This window comes from Lactuca serriola, chromosome 2 (genome assembly GCF_051521515.1).
Source record: "Lactuca serriola cultivar US96UC23 chromosome 2, Lser_US96UC23_V15, whole genome shotgun sequence".
NCBI classification, from domain to species: domain Eukaryota; kingdom Viridiplantae; phylum Streptophyta; class Magnoliopsida; order Asterales; family Asteraceae; genus Lactuca; species Lactuca serriola.
In genome coordinates this window covers 200932826-200939360 of record NC_136409.1, presented here as the reverse complement: position 1 = coordinate 200939360, position 6535 = coordinate 200932826, and positions in this window count along the sequence as shown.

The window sequence follows — 6535 nt, the reverse complement described above, 5'->3', positions numbered from 1 at the left end:
GTCCGTGAGCATCGAAGAATTCGCATTCGAAGGAGCAAGAAATGAAGATCATTCTTTCAACATTCAATCCTTCAACCCTAGAAGCAAGGTGAAGCTGCAATTGAAGATTATGTGACGGATTGCACTGAAGCCTCCTCAATCAGTCTGCTGCTATTGTTGTACCTGCTGAAGTGATCTAGAAGATTTGTTCTCTCTGATGTTCTCTCTGAAGATTCTCAATCTGAAAGCGTTATCTTTCAAGAATCAGTACGTCAAGCCTCCTCACCCAATGTGCGATCAATGCCAAACTCTGAAGAAAAGCCCAACTGCTCAAGATGAAGTCAATTATTGAAGATTCATCAAGTTCATCTTGAAGTCGTGAAGAATTCGAAGATTAAAGTTGAAGCCAAAGCTCCCAATGAAGATTATCAAGAAAGCCAGCTACTTTTTAGGGGGAGCTTGTTGGGTCATTAAGAAATGAAAGCTATAAACCAAGGGGGAGATTGTTGGGTCAAAATATGGTTTATACTTTACTTTTCTGGGCAATTATATTTTTGTGTAATATTTTATGAATTTATGGTCTAGTTTACGGCTGAGTTTACGGCCGTAAACTCATTTACGGCCCATTTGTTTCCGGCCCATATCCAACATGTATAAATAGAGGTGTTAGGGTGAGGAGTAGGGATTGATGAACTAGAAGGAGTTTACGGCCAGAGAGAATAAGGAGCGTATGTATGTGAATCTTTTGTATCTGGAGCTTTAATTCATATCAATACATACAAGATTCATAATTTTCTTCTTCTTCTTCTCTTCTATTTTATCTGACATTATCCGTTTGATTGGGATTCTGCACCATCAAACGGATCTGATTGATACACAGGCATATTAGGGACTTACAATATAAATATAGATAATGATGGTATTCTGAAGAATACATAAGAAATGTTAAAAGGAGATATACATTAGGTACTTAATGAGTTAAGTACTAGATGAGTAGAAAAGATCTTTCAATGAGATAAAGAGATAGAATGTCCATGGGACATGTATAGAGAAAGATTGTGAGAAGAGTATAAAGACGATTCCTTTGGGAATGAGAAAGATGTTCCTTAGGGAACGAAGAGTACGATTCCTACGAGAATAAGAGTTTGGTCCCTTTGGACACAGGGTAGTTCATAGCGTTGAGAGATCGATGGTATAGTGTTTCGTCGGTGTGTGGCAAGTAGTGGTTCCAAATAGCGGATCCAAGATGAGACACAATTTCATCGTTATTTCAAAACCAGTATCTCATTTTTATCCCGCTATTCAAATTATAGGACGTCTTTTGCTGATTAAAAAAAATGGATTTGTTTTTATATGGGCTAGTCCACTTTTATAATATTCTTAGCCCAATGTCCTTTATTTGTCCAATGTTGTTTATTTCCTGTTATAACCTAATCGGTGGATTGTGATTGATCTTTATTTGACAATTTGATAATTGGACTCTTTTAATTTGCTTTATGTTATGTGTTTTAACACTGTATATAACTCTTTGTGATTATATATATATATATATATATATATATATATATATATATATATATATTCTACATAATATTTAAAAACCGATATCCTAACGCAAGAACCATTATTTGAAATCACGGATGGTGTCCGCTATAAGATTTTGGACCATGAATGGCATAGTTTGTGGATGTGGATAGATTATTCCTATGGGAATGAGATTATGTATGATTAGAGAAGGTAGAAGAAGGGTTTCATGAGTGGAACAAGGATAAAGAGATCTTTAAGAACATAGAGATAATCCGTGAGGGATTAAGAATAAGGAATCTACGAGGGATAAAAGAGAAGAAGAATGATTAAGGACCCACGAGGGATCATAATAGAGGGGAGTAAGTTCATATTAGTGTACCCAATATTGTTAGTGGGATGTAGTTTCCCTTAGAAACAGATGAGATTATATAATTGATAATTAAATGTTGAGGCATGACAACATGATAATAGAAAGATGAAGAGTAAATAGAGTATGAGATAGACATGACAAGAGTAAGAGATGTGTGATGAACATAGTAAGAATATGAGAAGAGCATGCATAAAGTATGAGAAGAATAGACTGAGTATGAGATGATATAAGATTCAATGATAAGAAAAGAGATGTGGAAAAAGAGAATGAGGGATATACATGTATAGAGTATGAGATGAGCTTGAGAAAAGGCTAAGAAAGAGTATGAGGGAAGAGAGAAGGATAGAGAAGGGGAGTAGAAGATAGAGTAAGAGATAGATGTGATCAGAAAGATGGAGAATAAATTAGAGTATGAGAAAAGAAGACATAATAGAAGGTATGTGAAGATAGAGAAAATTAGAAGAAGAGTATGATAACAATAAACATATTAGAATATAACTCACCAGACTTTTGGTCTAATGTACTAGATTTCTTTCAAGTTTTATATGTTCAGGTAGCAGCCGTGGTACGTGAGAAGATATGAGCACAAGGAGTTAGTATATTTAGTTGTATTTTTCATTGTTGCTTTAATTTGTATTTATGTATTATTGTAAACCCGCATATTTCTCGGGATGTAAATTGGTTTGAGTTAATAGAATTCCATATTTTTGTAGATAACTTAGATAATTCCCTAGATAGTTAGATGAAAAAATTTTGGGTCGTTACAGTTGGTATCAAATCCATAGTTTAAGTAAACTAGTTTTGGTATGTCTATACCAAGACGTAAACTATGGGATATGAAAAAGAACCATAGAGTATAAGTTGGTTTTGTAATAAACCAAGTTATAAGAGTTAGATACACGACTATATATATGTGTAGATAAAGAACTTAAGAGTTTGGGAGTAGTTGATGGATCGAGCGCAAGGGTTTGGGTCAAGAATGTCAAGAAGAGAGAAAGAATGGTCATTTTGTGAAATGACATATGAATGGGCTTTCTATGTAAAAAGATGCCATAGTTGTAAAAATAATGAGATCATGATTGTCATGATAGAAAAATGTGTTAGAGATGATGTGTACATGTAGATGGACAATAATAATTAAGGTAAGTGTCCCTAAATAGAAGAGACAATATAGAATTAGAGATAATGGGGACAAATAGAGAGCCAGAAAAAGAAAGAGATAGAAATATGGAAAAAGAGTGGCAAGAAAGGGGACAAAAGAGTAGAAAGAGTAAGAGGGTTGGTTTTCCCAAAGAAAGAAAAGAAAAATATATAAAGTATATCTTAGAAAGACTCAGGGTCAAAAAGTGTACTTATGAGTACAAGAGTAGATTTGGCAACGCTTGAGAGCAATTAGCCATAAAAAAGAGAAATTCCATTGTTAAATGGAAAGTGTATGAAATATGATGAGTAGAGCTTGAACCATGTCATTGGATGTTATAATGATAGCACTAACCAAAGATAGATTTTGAAGCAGGGTGAGATAAATATGTAGATAGAGAGAATGAGGTGCAACAAGATTCATGATTGACACTTAAGAGAAAAGTAGTAAGAATGTTCCAATGTAGACAGTTGAGAACTAAGGAACATGCAAAGACACGTCAAGAATTTTAAGGAAGTAAGAGGTAGAGTATGCAGAGTAAGAGGACACTTTGGTAGTGTGTCCATAATAGAGAAAGAAGAGGAGACGTAGCTCCTAGGGTGATAAAAGATGGACCTATCATATTATGTAGATATATGTGTATGTAACAACTTACTTGTGATTAACTATTAGAGAAAGATGAAAGGTTGAACCTTATGTGTAATAAGGGGAAATTAGAAAGAGAGTGTGAAGTGGAACAAAATAGTGAGAAGATAGTAGACTCTTGAGAAGAGTTTGAGCTTGAAAAGATTTGTGTAATCCTCCATTTAGATAATCAAGGAACTAGATAACAACCTTATTTGAGATAATATTATTTTATGTTCAAATTAGGGTTTCTAGATGTCTCCTAATCAGATATAAATATGACCTTATGACTTGAAATTTTCGACTACTCTATCCCTTCATAGAAGATCCGAACATGCATCCTCTCTCCCCTCTCTCCTAATCTTTCTAGGGTTCTTGTGTTGTGGGTGTGAACCATTATAGGCTCACACATAATTAGAGCTTGTTTTCAAAAAGAATTATGGACTGATCTTGTTAGAATCTAAGATGTGTTTACAGTAACAAATCAAATGTATGCAATTCTATGTGAATTTCGATTTCCATTAGGATTTAGAAGTTTTGTTGTTCAATAGTATGTTACTTCAATAATGTTATGACATAGATCATAGTAGGTTGCATGTAACCTTAAGAGTATAAGGATTTTTCCGCATTATTCCATGTAATATAGATTGGTGGTATCAGAGCAAGGTTGTCTAACATTTAAATGTGCATGAGTTGAACTTGACCAAATCGAAGAAAACAAAATCACCATTTTGTCTTAGCGATGACGTGAGTATCCTCCTGCTACGTTGTGGCAGTCGTCTGATTCGCCTTTTTTTTCCTTTCTGTCACGACATGGGGATCCTTCTGCCACATCGTGAAAAGCCTTTGTTCAACAAAGATTTTTCTTTTGATTAATTCAAATTGATTAGGATAATTACCTTAATTAATATTATTTTAATTGTATAAAATCAGAATATTCAACTTGGTAATCTGAACTCCTAAAATCTTGAATTTATGAATTATCCTCATGATTTTAATTACATTTAATTATTTGATTAATTAAACGAGAAATATTAAAATCATTAATTGGTTTAAATAATTAGAAAATTAAAATGTTTAATAATTAATTTCTAAACCTTGTTGGTTTTAAAATGTTTTTAATACACCCTTAACTTATATATTAAATGTTTAATACTATATGTATGGTATGAGTTAGTCGAATTGCTACTATGTCTCATTCACGAAACCACACTATAAAGAGGGTATATAGAAACGCAATATAAAATGACCATTAAATGGGTGTCATTTTCACCCACTGCTCTCTTACGTTGTGGAGGGTTGTTAGCATAACGAGTTTGGTAGGACATAACCTCATTAAAAGTATAATGTTATAAAGTAATAGAACCTATTAAAAATTCCACTCTAATTACTTTAGGAAAATGTGAAAGTGTATGCTAATCCATGAAAATGCACATCAATCTTTATGAGTCATTAGTGGAGCGTGCATGGTTAACCAACACACTAATTTAGGACTATAAAGTTTTTATGATGACACAACTCAAAAATTATCATTAATGTATGGAGCGTGTTTGATTTACCGACACATCAATTTGAGATGATAAAAGACCTCGAGGTTGTCAAACGAGTTTACATGGTTATTCACATATTCTTTATGATCCGTGGTATCCCAGTCACAAATGGAAAAGAATAACTTGAGACCAAACATGCCATTGATAAGATTCAATGAATCTCAAATGATCTAGGAATTTCATATAGATTGAAATTGGTAAAGTGCATTACCTACCTTAAATGAATCCGTGATTAGATTACGACATCCATTTTCTTAATTTCGAATTGCATTATTGGATCCTGACCTTGAATATTAATTGGGTTAAAATATTAAGGATTGACTTAGCTAATTAAAATCTTGTCTTCTTAAGATGTCTTCAAGTGATGATCTTCCTCCTCCTCCTCCATCAAACCACAACTTTACTCTACTATCAATCTTTGCTAAGGACAAGCTTGTTAGTCCAAACTACATGAAGTGGATAAGGACTCTAAGGTGTTGTTTGTTTTTTTTTAAAAAAAAACATCTTCAAACCACTTTCTGCTGGGGGCGTAGCACACGCGCAACACTTTCCCTCTCGCAGCAGTTTATTTTTTGGAAGACTTCAGACTGCAAAACCTTTGCGCGTGTGCTGTGTGGCGCAGCACTTGACTTGCATCTTCAAACCTCTTCAGCTTTCATTTTTTGTAAGTGTTTTTTTAGAATTTTGGTATAATTTATTTTTTTTTTAACTTTCATTTTTTTAAAAAAATTAGATTTTTTTTAAACTTTTATTTACAGATTTGATACAATTTCTTTTTATTGTTTCCACATATTTTTTAACTTGATTTTAAAAAAAAAAACTTTACTTTTTATAAATTTTTTACCGTTTCTGTTAATAATATTTCAAGTTTCAATTTCATCTTCTTTAACGTGTGTAATTTTTTACGAACTTTGTAGACATCGTTTGCAATTCTTTCTTTTTTTTTTTTTTAATTTTTTTTTTCTAAAATTAGTTTTTTTCTAGAGTAAAGTTGTTAGCTTCTTTTATATTTTTGTAAGTTTTTTTAAAAAGTTTTATATTTTTGTGTTTTTACATGTTTTTTAGTATTCTTTCAATGTTTTAAGACTATAATTATTTAAATTTCGGTGTTGAAAACTATTTTCAGTTTATAAAATTAGTTTATTTAAACTTCAGTTTACTGCAGCAGTCTGCAGATGTTAAAAAACAAACATGCTTCTTATTATGGGCTGCAGCCGTTTGTTCCACCTCTTCTGCTACAGAGGATTGCAGAGGTGGTCCGCAGACTTCACGAATTTTCGCTTCGAAAAAACAAACAACACCTAAATATGATACTTGGATATGAGAACAAAGAGTATGTTCTTA